General features: G+C 51.1%; 16 non-coding genes across 16 annotated transcripts; all 16 read left to right on the plus strand.

Moving 5' to 3' along the window:
* Positions 1–1,091: 1,091 nt before the first annotated feature.
* Positions 1,092–1,164, plus strand: trnat-cgu (transfer RNA threonine (anticodon CGU)). The gene has a single exon. It is a non-coding gene; the product is annotated as a tRNA-Thr (tRNA).
* Positions 1,165–2,407: 1,243 nt separating this feature from the next.
* trnat-ugu (transfer RNA threonine (anticodon UGU)) lies at positions 2,408–2,480 on the plus strand. Its single transcript has one exon. It is a non-coding gene; the product is annotated as a tRNA-Thr (tRNA).
* A 1,246-nt stretch (positions 2,481–3,726) lies between these two features.
* Positions 3,727–3,799, plus strand: trnat-cgu (transfer RNA threonine (anticodon CGU)). The gene has a single exon. It is a non-coding gene; the product is annotated as a tRNA-Thr (tRNA).
* Positions 3,800–5,041: 1,242 nt separating this feature from the next.
* Positions 5,042–5,114, plus strand: trnat-ugu (transfer RNA threonine (anticodon UGU)). Its single transcript has one exon. It is a non-coding gene; the product is annotated as a tRNA-Thr (tRNA).
* A 1,246-nt stretch (positions 5,115–6,360) lies between these two features.
* trnat-cgu (transfer RNA threonine (anticodon CGU)) lies at positions 6,361–6,433 on the plus strand. Its single transcript has one exon. It is a non-coding gene; the product is annotated as a tRNA-Thr (tRNA).
* A 1,242-nt stretch (positions 6,434–7,675) lies between these two features.
* trnat-ugu (transfer RNA threonine (anticodon UGU)) lies at positions 7,676–7,748 on the plus strand. Its single transcript has one exon. It is a non-coding gene; the product is annotated as a tRNA-Thr (tRNA).
* A 1,246-nt stretch (positions 7,749–8,994) lies between these two features.
* trnat-cgu (transfer RNA threonine (anticodon CGU)) lies at positions 8,995–9,067 on the plus strand. Its single transcript has one exon. It is a non-coding gene; the product is annotated as a tRNA-Thr (tRNA).
* Positions 9,068–10,309: 1,242 nt separating this feature from the next.
* Positions 10,310–10,382, plus strand: trnat-ugu (transfer RNA threonine (anticodon UGU)). The gene has a single exon. It is a non-coding gene; the product is annotated as a tRNA-Thr (tRNA).
* Positions 10,383–11,625: 1,243 nt separating this feature from the next.
* Positions 11,626–11,698, plus strand: trnat-ugu (transfer RNA threonine (anticodon UGU)). Its single transcript has one exon. It is a non-coding gene; the product is annotated as a tRNA-Thr (tRNA).
* Positions 11,699–12,944: 1,246 nt separating this feature from the next.
* Positions 12,945–13,017, plus strand: trnat-cgu (transfer RNA threonine (anticodon CGU)). The gene has a single exon. It is a non-coding gene; the product is annotated as a tRNA-Thr (tRNA).
* A 1,242-nt stretch (positions 13,018–14,259) lies between these two features.
* trnat-ugu (transfer RNA threonine (anticodon UGU)) lies at positions 14,260–14,332 on the plus strand. The gene has a single exon. It is a non-coding gene; the product is annotated as a tRNA-Thr (tRNA).
* A 1,246-nt stretch (positions 14,333–15,578) lies between these two features.
* Positions 15,579–15,651, plus strand: trnat-cgu (transfer RNA threonine (anticodon CGU)). The gene has a single exon. It is a non-coding gene; the product is annotated as a tRNA-Thr (tRNA).
* A 1,242-nt stretch (positions 15,652–16,893) lies between these two features.
* Positions 16,894–16,966, plus strand: trnat-ugu (transfer RNA threonine (anticodon UGU)). Its single transcript has one exon. It is a non-coding gene; the product is annotated as a tRNA-Thr (tRNA).
* Positions 16,967–18,212: 1,246 nt separating this feature from the next.
* trnat-cgu (transfer RNA threonine (anticodon CGU)) lies at positions 18,213–18,285 on the plus strand. Its single transcript has one exon. It is a non-coding gene; the product is annotated as a tRNA-Thr (tRNA).
* A 1,242-nt stretch (positions 18,286–19,527) lies between these two features.
* Positions 19,528–19,600, plus strand: trnat-ugu (transfer RNA threonine (anticodon UGU)). Its single transcript has one exon. It is a non-coding gene; the product is annotated as a tRNA-Thr (tRNA).
* Positions 19,601–20,846: 1,246 nt separating this feature from the next.
* On the plus strand, positions 20,847–20,919 carry trnat-cgu (transfer RNA threonine (anticodon CGU)). Its single transcript has one exon. It is a non-coding gene; the product is annotated as a tRNA-Thr (tRNA).
* Positions 20,920–21,503: the final 584 nt, after the last annotated feature.

Consider the following 21,503-nt stretch of genomic DNA (forward strand, 5'->3'; position numbering starts at 1 on the left):
ATAACCCTATTGGACTGATAGCTGCTGTTTTTGTCAAGAGCTTGGGAATTGATGTCTGAAACAACAGGGTCATTACCCTGAAGTGACAGACACCTGTCGACTCTCATTTCTCGTCTCAGACCTGTTGAGCTTTTCCTGCAACTTCTGTTTTTGTCACTTACAGCGTTCAGTTGAAATCCACAAACTTCTTTTTTCTGCAGGCAAAGAACGGGGCTGTGTGTGTTCACGGATTTAACTTTGAGATCGCTGACCTCAGTCACTCCAAGCGAGCGAATGACAATTCCCAATTAGGTCTCCCGGTGATTGTCAGAAATCTCAGAGGCATAGGATCCCTCCAGTTTGGAAACAGGCCATTCCGCCCAACCAGTCGCTCAGTGGTTCGCACTGCTGCCTCACAGCGCTAGGGAGCCAGGCTCGATTCCAGCTTTAGGGAATCGAGTCTGTGTCGACTTTGCACATTCTCCCAGAGTCTGCGTGGGTTTGCTCCGGTTTGCTCTCACAGTCCAAAGACGTGCAGGCCGGCTGAATTGGCCGTTCTAAATTGCTGAGCTGAAAATGTATTGCTGGAAAAGCGCAGCAGGTCAGGCAGCATCCAAGGAGCAGGAGAATCGACGTTTCGGGCATGAGCCCTTCTACAGGAAGTTCTAAATTGCCCCGAGTCATAGTTGCATTATTCAGAGTGAAACGGGTCTGGGTGAGTTACTCTTCAGAGGATCGATGTGGACTTGTTGGGCTGAAGGTCCTGTTTCCACACTGTAGCCAATCTAATTTATTCTAATCTCGTCCACACCGACCCTGCAGAGAGCAATCGACCCAGACCCATTCCGCATCATTCCACATTTAATGCTGACGAATCCACCGGGCCCGCACTATCACCGTACACAATGGGACAATGAAGCATGGCCAATCCCGCAGAAGCTACACATCTTTGGACTGAGAGCGGTAACCGGAGCAGCCGGAGCAAACCCACGCACACACGGGCAGAATGTTCAAACTGTACAGACGGTGAGGCGAGAGTCGATTGAAACCTGTGTCCCAAGTATTTGAGTCAGCCAGTGTTAACCAATCCAGCGCAGTTCGCCGGACCACCCGGCTCCATAGCTCAGCGGTTAGAGCGCTGGTCTCGTAAACCAGAAGTCGTGAGTTCAAATCTCACTGGGGCCTCTCAGCCATGTTTCCAGCGCCCACTCAGTTTCAACGCTTGGCATGAGACTGAAGAATGCTATGTTCAAGCTCAACGACAGCTTGTCGTCTAACCGGCTTCTTTGGAAGCTACGGCGTTCACCCACAACCACCAAATGAACGAGTCGCGCTCCTGAATAACCCTGTTGGACTGATAGCTGCAGTTTTTGTCAAGAGCTTGGGAATTGTTGTCTGAAACACCAGGGTCATTACCCTGAAGTGACAGACACCTGTCGCCTCCCATTTCTCGTCTCAGACCTGTTGAGCTTTTCCTGCAACCTCTGTTTTTGTCACTTACAGCGTTCAGTTGAAATCCACAAACTTCTTTTTTCTGCAGGCAAAGAACGGGGCTGTGTGTGTTCACGGATTTAACTTTGAGATCGCTGACCTCAGTCACTCCAAGCGAGCGAATGACAATTCCCAATTAGGTCTCCCGGTGATTGTCAGAAATCTCAGAGGCATAGGATCCCTCCAGTTTGGAAACAGGCCATTCCGCCCAACCAGTCGCTCAGTGGTTCGCACTGCTTCCTCACAGCGCTAGGGAGCCAGGCTCGATTCCAGCTTTAGGGAATCGAGTCTGTGTCGACTTTGCACATTCTCCCAGAGTCTGCGTGGGTTTGCTCCGGTTTGCTCTCACAGTCCAAAGACGTGCAGGCCGGGTGAATTGGCCATTCTAAATTGCTGAGCTGAAAATGTATTGCTGGAAAAGCGCAGCAGGTCAGGCAGCATCCAAGGAGCAGGAGAATCGACGTTTCGGGCATGAGTCCTTCTACAGGAAGTTCTAAATTGCCCCTAGTCATAGGTGCATTATTCAGAGAGAAACGGGTCTGGGTGGGTTAGTCTTCAGAGGATCGATGTGGACTTGTTGGGCTGAAGGTCCTGTTTCCACACTGTAGCCAATCTAATTTATTCTATTCTAAAACCGACCCTGCAGAGAGCAATCGACCCAGACCCATTCCGCATCATTCCACATTTAATGCTGACGAATCCACCGGGCCCGCACTATCACCGTACACAATGGGACAATGAAGCATGGCCAATCCCGCAGAAGCTACACATCTTTGTACTGAGAGCGGTAACCGGAGCAGCCGGAGCAAACCCACGCACACACGGGCAGAATGTTCAAACTGTGCAGACGGTGACGCGAGAGTCGATTGAAACCTGTGTCCCAAGTATTTGAGTCAGCCAGTGTTAACCAATCCAGCGGCAGTTCGCCGGACCACCCGGCTCCATAGCTCAGCGGTTAGAGCACTGGTCTTGTAAACCAGGGGTCGTGAGTTCAAATCTCACTGGGGCCTCTCAGCCATGTCTCCTGCGCCCACTCAGTTTCAACGCTTGGCATGAGACTGTAGGATGCTATGTTCAAGCTCAACGCCAGCTTGTCATCTAACCGGCTTATTTGGAAGCTACGGCGTTCAGCCGCAATCACCAAATGAACGAGTCGCGCTCCTGAATAACCCTATTGGACTGATAGCTGCTGTTTTTGTCAAGAGCTTGGGAATTGATGTCTGAAACAACAGGGTCATTACCCTGAAGTGACAGACACCTGTCGACTCTCATTTCTCGTCTCAGACCTGTTGAGCTTTTCCTGCAACTTCTGTTTTTGTCACTTACAGCGTTCAGTTGAAATCCACAAACTTCTTTTTTCTGCAGGCAAAGAACGGGGCTGTGTTTGTTCACGGATTTAACTTTGAGATCGCTGACCTCAGTCACTCCAAGCGAGCGAATGACAATTCCCAATTAGGTCTCCCGGTGATTGTCAGAAATCTCAGAGGCATAGGATCCCTCCAGTTTGGAAACAGGCCATTCCGCCCAACCAGTCGCTCAGTGGTTCGCACTGCTGCCTCACAGCGCTAGGGAGCCAGGCTCGATTCCAGCTTTAGGGAATCGAGTCTGTGTCGACTTTGCACATTCTCCCAGAGTCTGCGTGGGTTTGCTCCGGTTTGCTCTCACAGTCCAAAGACGTGCAGGCCGGCTGAATTGGCCGTTCTAAATTGCTGAGCTGAAAATGTATTGCTGGAAAAGCGCAGCAGGTCAGGCAGCATCCAAGGAGCAGGAGAATCGACGTTTCGGGCATGAGCCCTTCTACAGGAAGTTCTAAATTGCCCCGAGTCATAGTTGCATTATTCAGAGTGAAACGGGTCTGGGTGAGTTACTCTTCAGAGGATCGATGTGGACTTGTTGGGCTGAAGGTCCTGTTTCCACACTGTAGCCAATCTAATTTATTCTAATCTCGTCCACACCGACCCTGCAGAGAGCAATCGACCCAGACCCATTCCGCATCATTCCACATTTAATGCTGACGAATCCACCGGGCCCGCACTATCACCGTACACAATGGGACAATGAAGCATGGCCAATCCCGCAGAAGCTACACATCTTTGGACTGAGAGCGGTAACCGGAGCAGCCGGAGCAAACCCACGCACACACGGGCAGAATGTTCAAACTGTACAGACGGTGAGGCGAGAGTCGATTGAAACCTGTGTCCCAAGTATTTGAGTCAGCCAGTGTTAACCAATCCAGCGCAGTTCGCCGGACCACCCGGCTCCATAGCTCAGCGGTTAGAGCGCTGGTCTCGTAAACCAGAAGTCGTGAGTTCAAATCTCACTGGGGCCTCTCAGCCATGTTTCCAGCGCCCACTCAGTTTCAACGCTTGGCATGAGACTGAAGAATGCTATGTTCAAGCTCAACGACAGCTTGTCGTCTAACCGGCTTCTTTGGAAGCTACGGCGTTCACCCACAACCACCAAATGAACGAGTCGCGCTCCTGAATAACCCTGTTGGACTGATAGCTGCAGTTTTTGTCAAGAGCTTGGGAATTGTTGTCTGAAACACCAGGGTCATTACCCTGAAGTGACAGACACCTGTCGCCTCCCATTTCTCGTCTCAGACCTGTTGAGCTTTTCCTGCAACCTCTGTTTTTGTCACTTACAGCGTTCAGTTGAAATCCACAAACTTCTTTTTTCTGCAGGCAAAGAACGGGGCTGTGTGTGTTCACGGATTTAACTTTGAGATCGCTGACCTCAGTCACTCCAAGCGAGCGAATGACAATTCCCAATTAGGTCTCCCGGTGATTGTCAGAAATCTCAGAGGCATAGGATCCCTCCAGTTTGGAAACAGGCCATTCCGCCCAACCAGTCGCTCAGTGGTTCGCACTGCTTCCTCACAGCGCTAGGGAGCCAGGCTCGATTCCAGCTTTAGGGAATCGAGTCTGTGTCGACTTTGCACATTCTCCCAGAGTCTGCGTGGGTTTGCTCCGGTTTGCTCTCACAGTCCAAAGACGTGCAGGCCGGGTGAATTGGCCATTCTAAATTGCTGAGCTGAAAATGTATTGCTGGAAAAGCGCAGCAGGTCAGGCAGCATCCAAGGAGCAGGAGAATCGACGTTTCGGGCATGAGTCCTTCTACAGGAAGTTCTAAATTGCCCCTAGTCATAGGTGCATTATTCAGAGAGAAACGGGTCTGGGTGGGTTAGTCTTCAGAGGATCGATGTGGACTTGTTGGGCTGAAGGTCCTGTTTCCACACTGTAGCCAATCTAATTTATTCTATTCTAAAACCGACCCTGCAGAGAGCAATCGACCCAGACCCATTCCGCATCATTCCACATTTAATGCTGACGAATCCACCGGGCCCGCACTATCACCGTACACAATGGGACAATGAAGCATGGCCAATCCCGCAGAAGCTACACATCTTTGTACTGAGAGCGGTAACCGGAGCAGCCGGAGCAAACCCACGCACACACGGGCAGAATGTTCAAACTGTACAGACGGTGACGCGAGAGTCGATTGAAACCTGTGTCCCAAGTATTTGAGTCAGCCAGTGTTAACCAGTCCAGTGCAGTGCGCCGGACCACCCGGCTCCATAGCTCAGCGGTTAGAGCACTGGTCTTGTAAACCAGGGGTCGTGAGTTCAAATCTCACTGGGGCCTCTCAGCCATGTCTCCTGCGCCCACTCAGTTTCAACGCTTGGCATGAGACTGTAGGATGCGATGTTCAAGCTCAACGCCAGCTTGTCATCTAACCGGCTTATTTGGAAGCTACGGCGTTCAGCCGCAATCACCAAATGAACGAGTCGCGCTCCTGAATAACCCTATTGGACTGATAGCTGCTGTTTTTGTCAAGAGCTTGGGAATTGATGTCTGAAACAACAGGGTCATTACCCTGAAGTGACAGACACCTGTCGACTCTCATTTCTCGTCTCAGACCTGTTGAGCTTTTCCTGCAACTTCTGTTTTTGTCACTTACAGCGTTCAGTTGAAATCCACAAACTTCTTTTTTCTGCAGGCAAAGAACGGGGCTGTGTGTGTTCACGGATTTAACTTTGAGATCGCTGACCTCAGTCACTCCAAGCGAGCGAATGACAATTCCCAATTAGGTCTCCCGGTGATTGTCAGAAATCTCAGAGGCATAGGATCCCTCCAGTTTGGAAACAGGCCATTCCGCCCAACCAGTCGCTCAGTGGTTCGCACTGCTGCCTCACAGCGCTAGGGAGCCAGGCTCGATTCCAGCTTTAGGGAATCGAGTCTGTGTCGACTTTGCACATTCTCCCAGAGTCTGCGTGGGTTTGCTCCGGTTTGCTCTCACAGTCCAAAGACGTGCAGGCCGGCTGAATTGGCCGTTCTAAATTGCTGAGCTGAAAATGTATTGCTGGAAAAGCGCAGCAGGTCAGGCAGCATCCAAGGAGCAGGAGAATCGACGTTTCGGGCATGAGCCCTTCTACAGGAAGTTCTAAATTGCCCCGAGTCATAGTTGCATTATTCAGAGTGAAACGGGTCTGGGTGAGTTACTCTTCAGAGGATCGATGTGGACTTGTTGGGCTGAAGGTCCTGTTTCCACACTGTAGCCAATCTAATTTATTCTAATCTCGTCCACACCGACCCTGCAGAGAGCAATCGACCCAGACCCATTCCGCATCATTCCACATTTAATGCTGACGAATCCACCGGGCCCGCACTATCACCGTACACAATGGGACAATGAAGCATGGCCAATCCCGCAGAAGCTACACATCTTTGGACTGAGAGCGGTAACCGGAGCAGCCGGAGCAAACCCACGCACACACGGGCAGAATGTTCAAACTGTACAGACGGTGAGGCGAGAGTCGATTGAAACCTGTGTCCCAAGTATTTGAGTCAGCCAGTGTTAACCAATCCAGCGCAGTTCGCCGGACCACCCGGCTCCATAGCTCAGCGGTTAGAGCGCTGGTCTCGTAAACCAGAAGTCGTGAGTTCAAATCTCACTGGGGCCTCTCAGCCATGTTTCCAGCGCCCACTCAGTTTCAACGCTTGGCATGAGACTGAAGAGTGCTATGTTCAAGCTCAACGACAGCTTGTCGTCTAACCGGCTTTTTTGGAAGCTACGGCGTTCACCCACAACCACCAAATGAACGAGTCGCGCTCCTGAATAACCCTGTTGGACTGATAGCTGCAGTTTTTGTCAAGAGCTTGGGAATTGTTGTCTGAAACACCAGGGTCATTACCCTGAAGTGACAGACACCTGTCGCCTCCCATTTCTCGTCTCAGACCTGTTGAGCTTTTCCTGCAACCTCTGTTTTTGTCACTTACAGCGTTCAGTTGAAATCCACAAACTTCTTTTTTCTGCAGGCAAAGAACGGGGCTGTGTGTGTTCACGGATTTAACTTTGAGATCGCTGACCTCAGTCACTCCAAGCGAGCGAATGACAATTCCCAATTAGGTCTCCCGGTGATTGTCAGAAATCTCAGAGGCATAGGATCCCTCCAGTTTGGAAACAGGCCATTCCGCCCAACCAGTCGCTCAGTGGTTCGCACTGCTTCCTCACAGCGCTAGGGAGCCAGGCTCGATTCCAGCTTTAGGGAATCGAGTCTGTGTCGACTTTGCACATTCTCCCAGAGTCTGCGTGGGTTTGCTCCGGTTTGCTCTCACAGTCCAAAGACGTGCAGGCCGGGTGAATTGGCCATTCTAAATTGCTGAGCTGAAAATGTATTGCTGGAAAAGCGCAGCAGGTCAGGCAGCATCCAAGGAGCAGGAGAATCGACGTTTCGGGCATGAGCCCTTCTACAGGAAGTTCTAAATTGCCCCTAGTCATAGGTGCATTATTCAGAGAGAAACGGGTCTGGGTGGGTTAGTCTTCAGAGGATCGATGTGGACTTGTTGGGCTGAAGGTCCTGTTTCCACACTGTAGCCAATCTAATTTATTCTATTCTAAAACCGACCCTGCAGAGAGCAATCGACCCAGACCCATTCCGCATCATTCCACATTTAATGCTGACGAATCCACCGGGCCCGCACTATCACCGTACACAATGGGACAATGAAGCATGGCCAATCCCGCAGAAGCTACACATCTTTGTACTGAGAGCGGTAACCGGAGCAGCCGGAGCAAACCCACGCACACACGGGCAGAATGTTCAAACTGTGCAGACGGTGACGCGAGAGTCGATTGAAACCTGTGTCCCAAGTATTTGAGTCAGCCAGTGTTAACCAATCCAGCGCAGTTCGCCGGACCACCCGGCTCCATAGCTCAGCGGTTAGAGCACTGGTCTTGTAAACCAGGGGTCGTGAGTTCAAATCTCACTGGGGCCTCTCAGCCATGTCTCCTGCGCCCACTCAGTTTCAACGCTTGGCATGAGACTGTAGGATGCTATGTTCAAGCTCAACGCCAGCTTGTCATCTAACCGGCTTATTTGGAAGCTACGGCGTTCAGCCGCAATCACCAAATGAACGAGTCGCGCTCCTGAATAACCCTATTGGACTGATAGCTGCTGTTTTTGTCAAGAGCTTGGGAATTGATGTCTGAAACAACAGGGTCATTACCCTGAAGTGACAGACACCTGTCGCCTCCCATTTCTCGTCTCAGACCTGTTGAGCTTTTCCTGCAACCTCTGTTTTTGTCACTTACAGCGTTCAGTTGAAATCCACAAACTTCTTTTTTCTGCAGGCAAAGAACGGGGCTGTGTGTGTTCACGGATTTAACTTTGAGATCGCTGACCTCAGTCACTCCAAGCGAGCGAATGACAATTCCCAATTAGGTCTCCCGGTGATTGTCAGAAATCTCAGAGGCATAGGATCCCTCCAGTTTGGAAACAGGCCATTCCGCCCAACCAGTCGCTCAGTGGTTCGCACTGCTGCCTCACAGCGCTAGGGAGCCAGGCTCGATTCCAGCTTTAGGGAATCGAGTCTGTGTCGACTTTGCACATTCTCCCAGAGTCTGCGTGGGTTTGCTCCGGTTTGCTCTCACAGTCCAAAGACGTGCAGGCCGGGTGAATTGGCCATTCTAAATTGCTGAGCTGAAAATGTATTGCTGGAAAAGCGCAGCAGGTCAGGCAGCATCCAAGGAGCAGGAGAATCGACGTTTCGGGCATGAGCCCTTCTACAGGAAGTTCTAAATTGCCCCGAGTCATAGTTGCATTATTCAGAGTGAAACGGGTCTGGGTGAGTTACTCTTCAGAGGATCGATGTGGACTTGTTGGGCTGAAGGTCCTGTTTCCACACTGTAGCCAATCTAATTTATTCTAATCTCGTCCACACCGACCCTGCAGAGAGCAATCGACCCAGACCCATTCCGCATCATTCCACATTTAATGCTGACGAATCCACCGGGCCCGCACTATCACCGTACACAATGGGACAATGAAGCATGGCCAATCCCGCAGAAGCTACACATCTTTGGACTGAGAGCGGTAACCGGAGCAGCCGGAGCAAACCCACGCACACACGGGCAGAATGTTCAAACTGTACAGACGGTGAGGCGAGAGTCGATTGAAACCTGTGTCCCAAGTATTTGAGTCAGCCAGTGTTAACCAATCCAGCGCAGTTCGCCGGACCACCCGGCTCCATAGCTCAGCGGTTAGAGCGCTGGTCTCGTAAACCAGAAGTCGTGAGTTCAAATCTCACTGGGGCCTCTCAGCCATGTTTCCAGCGCCCACTCAGTTTCAACGCTTGGCATGAGACTGAAGAATGCTATGTTCAAGCTCAACGACAGCTTGTCGTCTAACCGGCTTCTTTGGAAGCTACGGCGTTCACCCACAACCACCAAATGAACGAGTCGCGCTCCTGAATAACCCTGTTGGACTGATAGCTGCAGTTTTTGTCAAGAGCTTGGGAATTGTTGTCTGAAACACCAGGGTCATTACCCTGAAGTGACAGACACCTGTCGCCTCCCATTTCTCGTCTCAGACCTGTTGAGCTTTTCCTGCAACCTCTGTTTTTGTCACTTACAGCGTTCAGTTGAAATCCACAAACTTCTTTTTTCTGCAGGCAAAGAACGGGGCTGTGTGTGTTCACGGATTTAACTTTGAGATCGCTGACCTCAGTCACTCCAAGCGAGCGAATGACAATTCCCAATTAGGTCTCCCGGTGATTGTCAGAAATCTCAGAGGCATAGGATCCCTCCAGTTTGGAAACAGGCCATTCCGCCCAACCAGTCGCTCAGTGGTTCGCACTGCTTCCTCACAGCGCTAGGGAGCCAGGCTCGATTCCAGCTTTAGGGAATCGAGTCTGTGTCGACTTTGCACATTCTCCCAGAGTCTGCGTGGGTTTGCTCCGGTTTGCTCTCACAGTCCAAAGACGTGCAGGCCGGGTGAATTGGCCATTCTAAATTGCTGAGCTGAAAATGTATTGCTGGAAAAGCGCAGCAGGTCAGGCAGCATCCAAGGAGCAGGAGAATCGACGTTTCGGGCATGAGTCCTTCTACAGGAAGTTCTAAATTGCCCCTAGTCATAGGTGCATTATTCAGAGTGAAACGGGTCTGGGTGGGTTAGTCTTCAGAGGATCGATGTGGACTTGTTGGGCTGAAGGTCCTGTTTCCACACTGTAGCCAATCTAATTTATTCTATTCTAAAACCGACCCTGCAGAGAGCAATCGACCCAGACCCATTCCGCATCATTCCACATTTAATGCTGACGAATCCACCGGGCCCGCACTATCACCGTACACAATGGGACAATGAAGCATGGCCAATCCCGCAGAAGCTACACATCTTTGTACTGAGAGCGGTAACCGGAGCAGCCGGAGCAAACCCACGCACACACGGGCAGAATGTTCAAACTGTACAGACGGTGACGCGAGAGTCGATTGAAACCTGTGTCCCAAGTATTTGAGTCAGCCAGTGTTAACCAGTCCAGTGCAGTGCGCCGGACCACCCGGCTCCATAGCTCAGCGGTTAGAGCACTGGTCTTGTAAACCAGGGGTCGTGAGTTCAAATCTCACTGGGGCCTCTCAGCCATGTCTCCTGCGCCCACTCAGTTTCAACGCTTGGCATGAGACTGTAGGATGCGATGTTCAAGCACAACGCCAGCTTGTCATCTAACCGGCTTATTTGGAAGCTACGGCGTTCAGCCGCAATCACCAAATGAACGAGTCGCGCTCCTGAATAACCCTATTGGACTGATAGCTGCTGTTTTTGTCAAGAGCTTGGGAATTGATGTCTGAAACAACAGGGTCATTACCCTGAAGTGACAGACACCTGTCGACTCTCATTTCTCGTCTCAGACCTGTTGAGCTTTTCCTGCAACTTCTGTTTTTGTCACTTACAGCGTTCAGTTGAAATCCACAAACTTCTTTTTTCTGCAGGCAAAGAACGGGGCTGTGTTTGTTCACGGATTTAACTTTGAGATCGCTGACCTCAGTCACTCCAAGCGAGCGAATGACAATTCCCAATTAGGTCTCCCGGTGATTGTCAGAAATCTCAGAGGCATAGGATCCCTCCAGTTTGGAAACAGGCCATTCCGCCCAACCAGTCGCTCAGTGGTTCGCACTGCTGCCTCACAGCGCTAGGGAGCCAGGCTCGATTCCAGCTTTAGGGAATCGAGTCTGTGTCGACTTTGCACATTCTCCCAGAGTCTGCGTGGGTTTGCTCCGGTTTGCTCTCACAGTCCAAAGACGTGCAGGCCGGCTGAATTGGCCGTTCTAAATTTCTGAGCTGAAAATGTATTGCTGGAAAAGCGCAGCAGGTCAGGCAGCATCCAAGGAGCAGGAGAATCGACGTTTCGGGCATGAGCCCTTCTACAGGAAGTTCTAAATTGCCCCTAGTCATAGGTGCATTATTCAGAGAGAAACGGGTCTGGGTGGGTTAGTCTTCAGAGGATCGATGTGGACTTGTTGGGCTGAAGGTCCTGTTTCCACACTGTAGCCAATCTAATTTATTCTATTCTAAAACCGACCCTGCAGAGAGCAATCGACCCAGACCCATTCCGCATCATTCCACATTTAATGCTGACGAATCCACCGGGCCCGCACTATCACCGTACACAATGGGACAATGAAGCATGGCCAATCCCGCAGAAGCTACACATCTTTGTACTGAGAGCGGTAACCGGAGCAGCCGGAGCAAACCCACGCACACACGGGCAGAATGTTCAAACTGTGCAGACGGTGACGCGAGAGTCGATTGAAACCTGTGTCCCAAGTATTTGAGTCAGCCAGTGTTAACCAATCCAGCGGCAGTTCGCCGGACCACCCGGCTCCATAGCTCAGCGGTTAGAGCACTGGTCTTGTAAACCAGGGGTCGTGAGTTCAAATTTCACTGGGGCCTCTCAGCCATGTCTCCTGCGCCCACTCAGTTTCAACGCTTGGCATGAGACTGTAGGATGCTATGTTCAAGCTCAACGCCAGCTTGTCATCTAACCGGCTTATTTGGAAGCTACGGCGTTCAGCCGCAATCACCAAATGAACGAGTCGCGCTCCTGAATAACCCTATTGGACTGATAGCTGCTGTTTTTGTCAAGAGCTTGGGAATTGATGTCTGAAACAACAGGGTCATTACCCTGAAGTGACAGACACCTGTCGACTCTCATTTCTCGTCTCAGACCTGTTGAGCTTTTCCTGCAACTTCTGTTTTTGTCACTTACAGCATTCAGTTGAAATCCACAAACTTCTTTTTTCTGCAGGCAAAGAACGGGGCTGTGTTTGTTCACGGATTTAACTTTGAGATCGCTGACCTCAGTCACTCCAAGCGAGCGAATGACAATTCCCTATTAGGTCTCCCGGTGATTGTCAGAAATCTCAGAGGCATAGGATCCCTCCAGTTTGGAAACAGGCCATTCCGCCCAACCAGTCGCTCAGTGGTTCGCACTGCTGCCTCACAGCGCTAGGGAGCCAGGCTCGATTCCAGCTTTAGGGAATCGAGTCTGTGTCGACTTTGCACATTCTCCCAGAGTCTGCGTGGGTTTGCTCCGGTTTGCTCTCACAGTCCAAAGACGTGCAGGCCGGCTGAATTGGCCATTCTAAATTGCTGAGCTGAAAATGTATTGCTGGAAAAGCGCAGCAGGTCAGGCAGCATCCAAGGAGCAGGAGAATCGACGTTTCGGGCATGAGCCCTTCTACAGGAAGTTCTAAATTGCCCCGAGTCATAGTTGCATTATTCAGAGTGAAACGGGTCTGGGTGAGTTACTCTTCAGAGGATCGATGTGGACTTGTTGGGCTGAAGGTCCTGTTTCCACACTGTAGCCAATCTAATTTATTCTAATCTCGTCCACACCGACCCTGCAGAGAGCAATCGACCCAGACCCATTCCGCATCATTCCACATTTAATGCTGACGAATCCACCGGGCCCGCACTATCACCGTACACAATGGGACAATGAAGCATGGCCAATCCCGCAGAAGCTACACATCTTTGGACTGAGAGCGGTAACCGGAGCAGCCGGAGCAAACCCACGCACACACGGGCAGAATGTTCAAACTGTACAGACGGTGAGGCGAGAGTCGATTGAAACCTGTGTCCCAAGTATTTGAGTCAGCCAGTGTTAACCAATCCAGCGCAGTTCGCCGGACCACCCGGCTCCATAGCTCAGCGGTTAGAGCGCTGGTCTCGTAAACCAGAAGTCGTGAGTTCAAATCTCACTGGGGCCTCTCAGCCATGTTTCCAGCGCCCACTCAGTTTCAACGCTTGGCATGAGACTGAAGAATGCTATGTTCAAGCTCAACGACAGCTTGTCGTCTAACCGGCTTCCTTGGAAGCTACGGCGTTCACCCACAACCACCTAATGAACGAGTCGCGCTCCTGAATAACCCTGTTGGACTGATAGCTGCAGTTTTTGTCAAGAGCTTGGGAATTGTTGTCTGAAACACCAGGGTCATTACCCTGAAGTGACAGACACCTGTCGCCTCCCATTTCTCGTCTCAGACCTGTTGAGCTTTTCCTGCAACCTCTGTTTTTGTCACTTACAGCGTTCAGTTGAAATCCACAAACTTCTTTTTTCTGCAGGCAAAGAACGGGGCTGTGTGTGTTCACGGATTTAACTTTGAGATCGCTGACCTCAGTCACTCCAAGCGAGCGAATGACAATTCCCAATTAGGTCTCCCGGTGATTGTCAGAAATCTCAGAGGCATAGGATCCCTCCAGTTTGGAAACAGGCCATTCCGCCCAACCAGTCGCTCAGTGGTTCGCACTGCTTCCTCACAGCGCTAGGGAGCCAGGCTCGATTCCAGCTTTAGGGAATCGAGTCTGTGTCGACTTTGCACATTCTCCCAGAGTCTGCGTGGGTTTGCTCCGGTTTGCTCTCACAGTCCAAAGACGTGCAGGCCGGGTGAATTGGCCATTCTAAATTGCTGAGCTGAAAATGTATTGCTGGAAAAGCGCAGCAGGTCAGGCAGCATCCAAGGAGCAGGAGAATCGACGTTTCGGGCATGAGTCCTTCTACAGGAAGTTCTAAATTGCCCCTAGTCATAGGTGCATTATTCAGAGAGAAACGGGTCTGGGTGGGTTAGTCTTCAGAGGATCGATGTGGACTTGTTGGGCTGAAGGTCCTGTTTCCACACTGTAGCCAATCTAATTTATTCTATTCTAAAACCGACCCTGCAGAGAGCAATCGACCCAGACCCATTCCGCATCATTCCACATTTAATGCTGACGAATCCACCGGGCCCGCACTATCACCGTACACAATGGGACAATGAAGCATGGCCAATCCCGCAGAAGCTACACATCTTTGTACTGAGAGCGGTAACCGGAGCAGCCGGAGCAAACCCACGCACACACGGGCAGAATGTTCAAACTGTACAGACGGTGACGCGAGAGTCGATTGAAACCTGTGTCCCAAGTATTTGAGTCAGCCAGTGTTAACCAGTCCAGTGCAGTGCGCCGGACCACCCGGCTCCATAGCTCAGCGGTTAGAGCACTGGTCTTGTAAACCAGGGGTCGTGAGTTCAAATCTCACTGGGGCCTCTCAGCCATGTCTCCTGCGCCCACTCAGTTTCAACGCTTGGCATGAGACTGTAGGATGCGATGTTCAAGCTCAACGCCAGCTTGTCATCTAACCGGCTTATTTGGAAGCTACGGCGTTCAGCCGCAATCACCAAATGAACGAGTCGCGCTCCTGAATAACCCTATTGGACTGATAGCTGCTGTTTTTGTCAAGAGCTTGGGAATTGATGTCTGAAACAACAGGGTCATTACCCTGAAGTGACAGACACCTGTCGCCTCCCATTTCTCGTCTCAGACCTGTTGAGCTTTTCCTGCAACCTCTGTTTTTGTCACTTACAGCGTTCAGTTGAAATCCACAAACTTCTTTTTTCTGCAGGCAAAGAACGGGGCTGTGTGTGTTCACGGATTTAACTTTGAGATCGCTGACCTCAGTCACTCCAAGCGAGCGAATGACAATTCCCAATTAGGTCTCCCGGTGATTGTCAGAAATCTCAGAGGCATAGGATCCCTCCAGTTTGGAAACAGGCCATTCCGCCCAACCAGTCGCTCAGTGGTTCGCACTGCTGCCTCACAGCGCTAGGGAGCCAGGCTCGATTCCAGCTTTAGGGAATCGAGTCTGTGTCGACTTTGCACATTCTCCCAGAGTCTGCGTGGGTTTGCTCCGGTTTGCTCTCACAGTCCAAAGACGTGCAGGCCGGGTGAATTGGCCATTCTAAATTGCTGAGCTGAAAATGTATTGCTGGAAAAGCGCAGCAGGTCAGGCAGCATCCAAGGAGCAGGAGAATCGACGTTTCGGGCATGAGCCCTTCTACAGGAAGTTCTAAATTGCCCCGAGTCATAGTTGCATTATTCAGAGTGAAACGGGTCTGGGTGAGTTACTCTTCAGAGGATCGATGTGGACTTGTTGGGCTGAAGGTCCTGTTTCCACACTGTAGCCAATCTAATTTATTCTAATCTCGTCCACACCGACCCTGCAGAGAGCAATCGACCCAGACCCATTCCGCATCATTCCACATTTAATGCTGACGAATCCACCGGGCCCGCACTATCACCGTACACAATGGGACAATGAAGCATGGCCAATCCCGCAGAAGCTACACATCTTTGGACTGAGAGCGGTAACCGGAGCAGCCGGAGCAAACCCACGCACACACGGGCAGAATGTTCAAACTGTACAGACGGTGAGGCGAGAGTCGATTGAAACCTGTGTCCCAAGTATTTGAGTCAGCCAGTGTTAACCAATCCAGCGCAGTTCGCCGGACCACCCGGCTCCATAGCTCAGCGGTTAGAGCGCTGGTCTCGTAAACCAGAAGTCGTGAGTTCAAATCTCACTGGGGCCTCTCAGCCATGTTTCCAGCGCCCACTCAGTTTCAACGCTTGGCATGAGACTGAAGAATGCTATGTTCAAGCTCAACGACAGCTTGTCGTCTAACCGGCTTCCTTGGAAGCTACGGCGTTCACCCACAACCACCAAATGAACGAGTCGCGCTCCTGAATAACCCTGTTGGACTGATAGCTGCAGTTTTTGTCAAGAGCTTGGGAATTGTTGTCTGAAACACCAGGGTCATTACCCTGAAGTGACAGACACCTGTCGCCTCCCATTTCTCGTCTCAGACCTGTTGAGCTTTTCCTGCAACCTCTGTTTTTGTCACTTACAGCGTTCAGTTGAAATCCACAAACTTCTTTTTTCTGCAGGCAAAGAACGGGGCTGTGTGTGTTCACGGATTTAACTTTGAGATCGCTGACCTCAGTCACTCCAAGCGAGCGAATGACAATTCCCAATTAGGTCTCCCGGTGATTGTCAGAAATCTCAGAGGCATAGGATCCCTCCAGTTTGGAAACAGGCCATTCCGCCCAACCAGTCGCTCAGTGGTTCGCACTGCTTCCTCACAGCGCTAGGGAGCCAGGCTCGATTCCAGCTTTAGGGAATCGAGTCTGTGTCGACTTTGCACATTCTCCCAGAGTCTGCGTGGGTTTGCTCCGGTTTGCTCTCACAGTCCAAAGACGTGCAGGCCGGGTGAATTGGCCATTCTAAATTGCTGAGCTGAAAATGTATTGCTGGAAAAGCGCAGCAGGTCAGGCAGCATCCAAGGAGCAGGAGAATCGACGTTTCGGGCATGAGTCCTTCTACAGGAAGTTCTAAATTGCCCCTAGTCATAGGTGCATTATTCAGAGAGAAACGGGTCTGGGTGGGTTAGTCTTCAGAGGATCGATGTGGACTTGTTGGGCTGAAGGTCCTGTTTCCACACTGTAGCCAATCTAATTTATTCTATTCTAAAACCGACCCTGCAGAGAGCAATCGACCCAGACCCATTCCGCATCATTCCACATTTAATGCTGACGAATCCACCGGGCCCGCACTATCACCGTACACAATGGGACAATGAAGCATGGCCAATCCCGCAGAAGCTACACATCTTTGTACTGAGAGCGGTAACCGGAGCAGCCGGAGCAAACCCACGCACACACGGGCAGAATGTTCAAACTGTACAGACGGTGACGCGAGAGTCGATTGAAACCTGTGTCCCAAGTATTTGAGTCAGCCAGTGTTAACCAGTCCAGTGCAGTGCGCCGGACCACCCGGCTCCATAGCTCAGCGGTTAGAGCACTGGTCTTGTAAACCAGGGGTCGTGAGTTCAAATCTCACTGGGGCCTCTCAGCCATGTCTCCTGCGCCCACTCAGTTTCAACGCTTGGCATGAGACTGTAGGATGCGATGTTCAAGCTCAACGCCAGCTTGTCATCTAACCGGCTTATTTGGAAGCTACGGCGTTCAGCCGCAATCACCAAATGAACGAGTCGCGCTCCTGAATAACCCTATTGGACTGATAGCTGCTGTTTTTGTCAAGAGCTTGGGAATTGATGTCTGAAACAACAGGGTCATTACCCTGAAGTGACAGACACCTGTCGCCTCCCATTTCTCGTCTCAGACCTGTTGAGCTTTTCCTGCAACCTCTGTTTTTGTCACTTACAGCGTTCAGTTGAAATCCACAAACTTCTTTTTTCTGCAGGCAAAGAACGGGGCTGTGTGTGTTCACGGATTTAACTTTGAGATCGCTGACCTCAGTCACTCCAAGCGAGCGAATGACAATTCCCAATTAGGTCTCCCGGTGATTGTCAGAAATCTCAGAGGCATAGGATCCCTCCAGTTTGGAAACAGGCCATTCCGCCCAACCAGTCGCTCAGTGGTTCGCACTGCTGCCTCACAGCGCTAGGGAGCCAGGCTCGATTCCAGCTTTAGGGAATCGAGTCTGTGTCGACTTTGCACATTCTCCCAGAGTCTGCGTGGGTTTGCTCCGGTTTGCTCTCACAGTCCAAAGACGTGCAGGCCGGGTGAATTGGCCATTCTAAATTGCTGAGCTGAAAATGTATTGCTGGAAAAGCGCAGCAGGTCAGGCAGCATCCAAGGAGCAGGAGAATCGACGTTTCGGGCATGAGCCCTTCTACAGGAAGTTCTAAATTGCCCCGAGTCATAGTTGCATTATTCAGAGTGAAACGGGTCTGGGTGAGTTACTCTTCAGAGGATCGATGTGGACTTGTTGGGCTGAAGGTCCTGTTTCCACACTGTAGCCAATCTAATTTATTCTAATCTCGTCCACACCGACCCTGCAGAGAGCAATCGACCCAGACCCATTCCGCATCATTCCACATTTAATGCTGACGAATCCACCGGGCCCGCACTATCACCGTACACAATGGGACAATGAAGCATGGCCAATCCCGCAGAAGCTACACATCTTTGGACTGAGAGCGGTAACCGGAGCAGCCGGAGCAAACCCACGCACACACGGGCAGAATGTTCAAACTGTACAGACGGTGAGGCGAGAGTCGATTGAAACCTGTGTCCCAAGTATTTGAGTCAGCCAGTGTTAACCAATCCAGCGCAGTTCGCCGGACCACCCGGCTCCATAGCTCAGCGGTTAGAGCGCTGGTCTCGTAAACCAGAAGTCGTGAGTTCAAATCTCACTGGGGCCTCTCAGCCATGTTTCCAGCGCCCACTCAGTTTCAACGCTTGGCATGAGACTGAAGAATGCTATGTTCAAGCTCAACGACAGCTTGTCGTCTAACCGGCTTCCTTGGAAGCTACGGCGTTCACCCACAACCACCAAATGAACGAGTCGCGCTCCTGAATAACCCTGTTGGACTGATAGCTGCTGTTTTTGTCAAGAGCTTGGGAATTGTTGTCTGAAACACCAGGGTCATTACCCTGAAGTGACAGACACCTGTCGACTCTCATTTCTCGTCTCAGACCTGTTGAGCTTTTCCTGCAACCTCTGTTTTTGTCACTTACAGCGTTCAGTTGAAATCCACAAACTTCTTTTTTCTGCAGGCAAAGAACGGGGCTGTGTGTGTTCACGGATTTAACTTTGAGATCGCTGACCTCAGTCACTCCAAGCGAGCGAATGACAATTCCCAATTAGGTCTCCCGGTGATTGTCAGAAATCTCAGAGGCATAGGATCCCTCCAGTTTGGAAACAGGCCATTCCGCCCAACCAGTCGCTCAGTGGTTCGCACTGCTTCCTCACAGCGCTAGGGAGCCAGGCTCGATTCCAGCTTTAGGGAATCGAGTCTGTGTCGACTTTGCACATTCTCCCAGAGTCTGCGTGGGTTTGCTCCGGTTTGCTCTCACAGTCCAAAGACGTGCAGGCCGGGTGAATTGGCCATTCTAAATTGCTGAGCTGAAAATGTATTGCTGGAAAAGCGCAGCAGGTCAGGCAGCATCCAAGGAGCAGGAGAATCGACGTTTCGGGCATGAGTCCTTCTACAGGAAGTTCTAAATTGCCCCTAGTCATAGGTGCATTATTCAGAGAGAAACGGGTCTGGGTGGGTTAGTCTTCAGAGGATCGATGTGGACTTGTTGGGCTGAAGGTCCTGTTTCCACACTGTAGCCAATCTAATTTATTCTATTCTAAAACCGACCCTGCAGAGAGCAATCGACCCAGACCCATTCCGCATCATTCCACATTTAATGCTGACGAATCCACCGGGCCCGCACTATCACCGTACACAATGGGACAATGAAGCATGGCCAATCCCGCAGAAGCTACACATCTTTGTACTGAGAGCGGTAACCGGAGCAGCCGGAGCAAACCCACGCACACACGGGCAGAATGTTCAAACTGTACAGACGGTGAGGCGAGAGTCGATTGAAACCTGTGTCCCAAGTATTTGAGTCAGCCAGTGTTAACCAGTCCAGTGCAGTGCGCCGGACCACCCGGCTCCATAGCTCAGCGGTTAGAGCACTGGTCTTGTAAACCAGGGGTCGTGAGTTCAAATCTCACTGGGGCCTCTCAGCCATGTCTCCTGCGCCCACTCAGTTTCAACGCTTGGCATGAGACTGTAGGATGCGATGTTCAAGCTCAACGCCAGCTTGTCATCTAACCGGCTTATTTGGAAGCTACGGCGTTCAGCCGCAATCACCAAATGAACGAGTCGCGCTCCTGAATAACCCTATTGGACTGATAGCTGCTGTTTTTGTCAAGAGCTTGGGAATTGATGTCTGAAACAACAGGGTCATTACCCTGAAGTGACAGACACCTGTCGCCTCCCATTTCTCGTCTCAGACCTGTTGAGCTTTTCCTGCAACCTCTGTTTTTGTCACTTACAGCGTTCAGTTGAAATCCACAAACTTCTTTTTTCTGCAGGCAAAGAACGGGGCTGTGTGTGTTCACGGATTTAACTTTGAGATCGCTGACCTCAGTCACTCCAAGCGAGCGAATGACAATTCCCAATTAGGTCTCCCGGTGATTGTCAGAAATCTCAGAGGCATAGGATCCCTCCAGTTTGGAAACAGGCCATTCCGCCCAACCAGTCGCTCAGTGGTTCGCACTGCTGCCTCACAGCGCTAGGGAGCCAGGCTCGATTCCAGCTTTAGGGAATCGAGTCTGTGTCGACTTTGCACATTCTCCCAGAGTCTGCGTGGGTTTGCTCCGGTTTGCTCTCACAGTCCAAAGACGTGCAGGCCGGGTGAATTGGCCATTCTAAATTGCTGAGCTGAAAATGTATTGCTGGAAAAGCGCAGCAGGTCAGGCAGCATCCAAGGAGCAGGAGAATCGACGTTTCGGGCATGAGCCCTTCTACAGGAAGTTCTAAATTGCCCCGAGTCATAGTTGCATTATTCAGAGTGAAACGGGTCTGGGTGAGTTACTCTTCAGAGGATCGATGTGGACTTGTTGGGCTGAAGGTCCTGTTTCCACACTGTAGCCAATCTAATTTATTCTAATCTCGTCCACACCGACCCTGCAGAGAGCAATCGACCCAGACCCATTCCGCATCATTCCACATTTAATGCTGACGAATCCACCGGGCCCGCACTATCACCGTACACAATGGGACAATGAAGCATGGCCAATCCCGCAGAAGCTACACATCTTTGGACTGAGAGCGGTAACCGGAGCAGCCGGAGCAAACCCACGCACACACGGGCAGAATGTTCAAACTGTACAGACGGTGAGGCGAGAGTCGATTGAAACCTGTGTCCCAAGTATTTGAGTCAGCCAGTGTTAACCAATCCAGCGCAGTTCGCCGGACCACCCGGCTCCATAGCTCAGCGGTTAGAGCGCTGGTCTCGTAAACCAGAAGTCGTGAGTTCAAATCTCACTGGGGCCTCTCAGCCATGTTTCCAGCGCCCACTCAGTTTCAACGCTTGGCATGAGACTGAAGAGTGCTATGTTCAAGCTCAACGACAGCTTGTCGTCTAACCGGCTTTTTTGGAAGCTACGGCGTTCACCCACAACCACCAAATGAACGAGTCGCGCTCCTGAATAACCCTGTTGGACTGATAGCTGCAGTTTTTGTCAAGAGCTTGGGAATTGTTGTCTGAAACACCAGGGTCATTACCCTGAAGTGACAGACACCTGTCGCCTCCCATTTCTCGTCTCAGACCTGTTGAGCTTTTCCTGCAACCTCTGTTTTTGTCACTTACAGCGTTCAGTTGAAATCCACAAACTTCTTTTTTCTGCAGGCAAAGAACGGGGCTGTGTGTGTTCACGGATTTAACTTTGAGATCGCTGACCTCAGTCACTCCAAGCGAGCGAATGACAATTCCCAATTAGGTCTCCCGGTGATTGTCAGAAATCTCAGAGGCATAGGATCCCTCCAGTTTGGAAACAGGCCATTCCGCCCAACCAGTCGCTCAGTGGTTCGCACTGCTTCCTCACAGCGCTAGGGAGCCAGGCTCGATTCCAGCTTTA

Source organism: Chiloscyllium plagiosum, unplaced genomic scaffold (genome assembly GCF_037043375.1).
Source record: "Chiloscyllium plagiosum isolate Xiang-an unplaced genomic scaffold, Cpla_swu_hap1 HiC_scaffold_38, whole genome shotgun sequence".
Lineage (NCBI taxonomy): Eukaryota > Metazoa > Chordata > Chondrichthyes > Orectolobiformes > Hemiscylliidae > Chiloscyllium > Chiloscyllium plagiosum.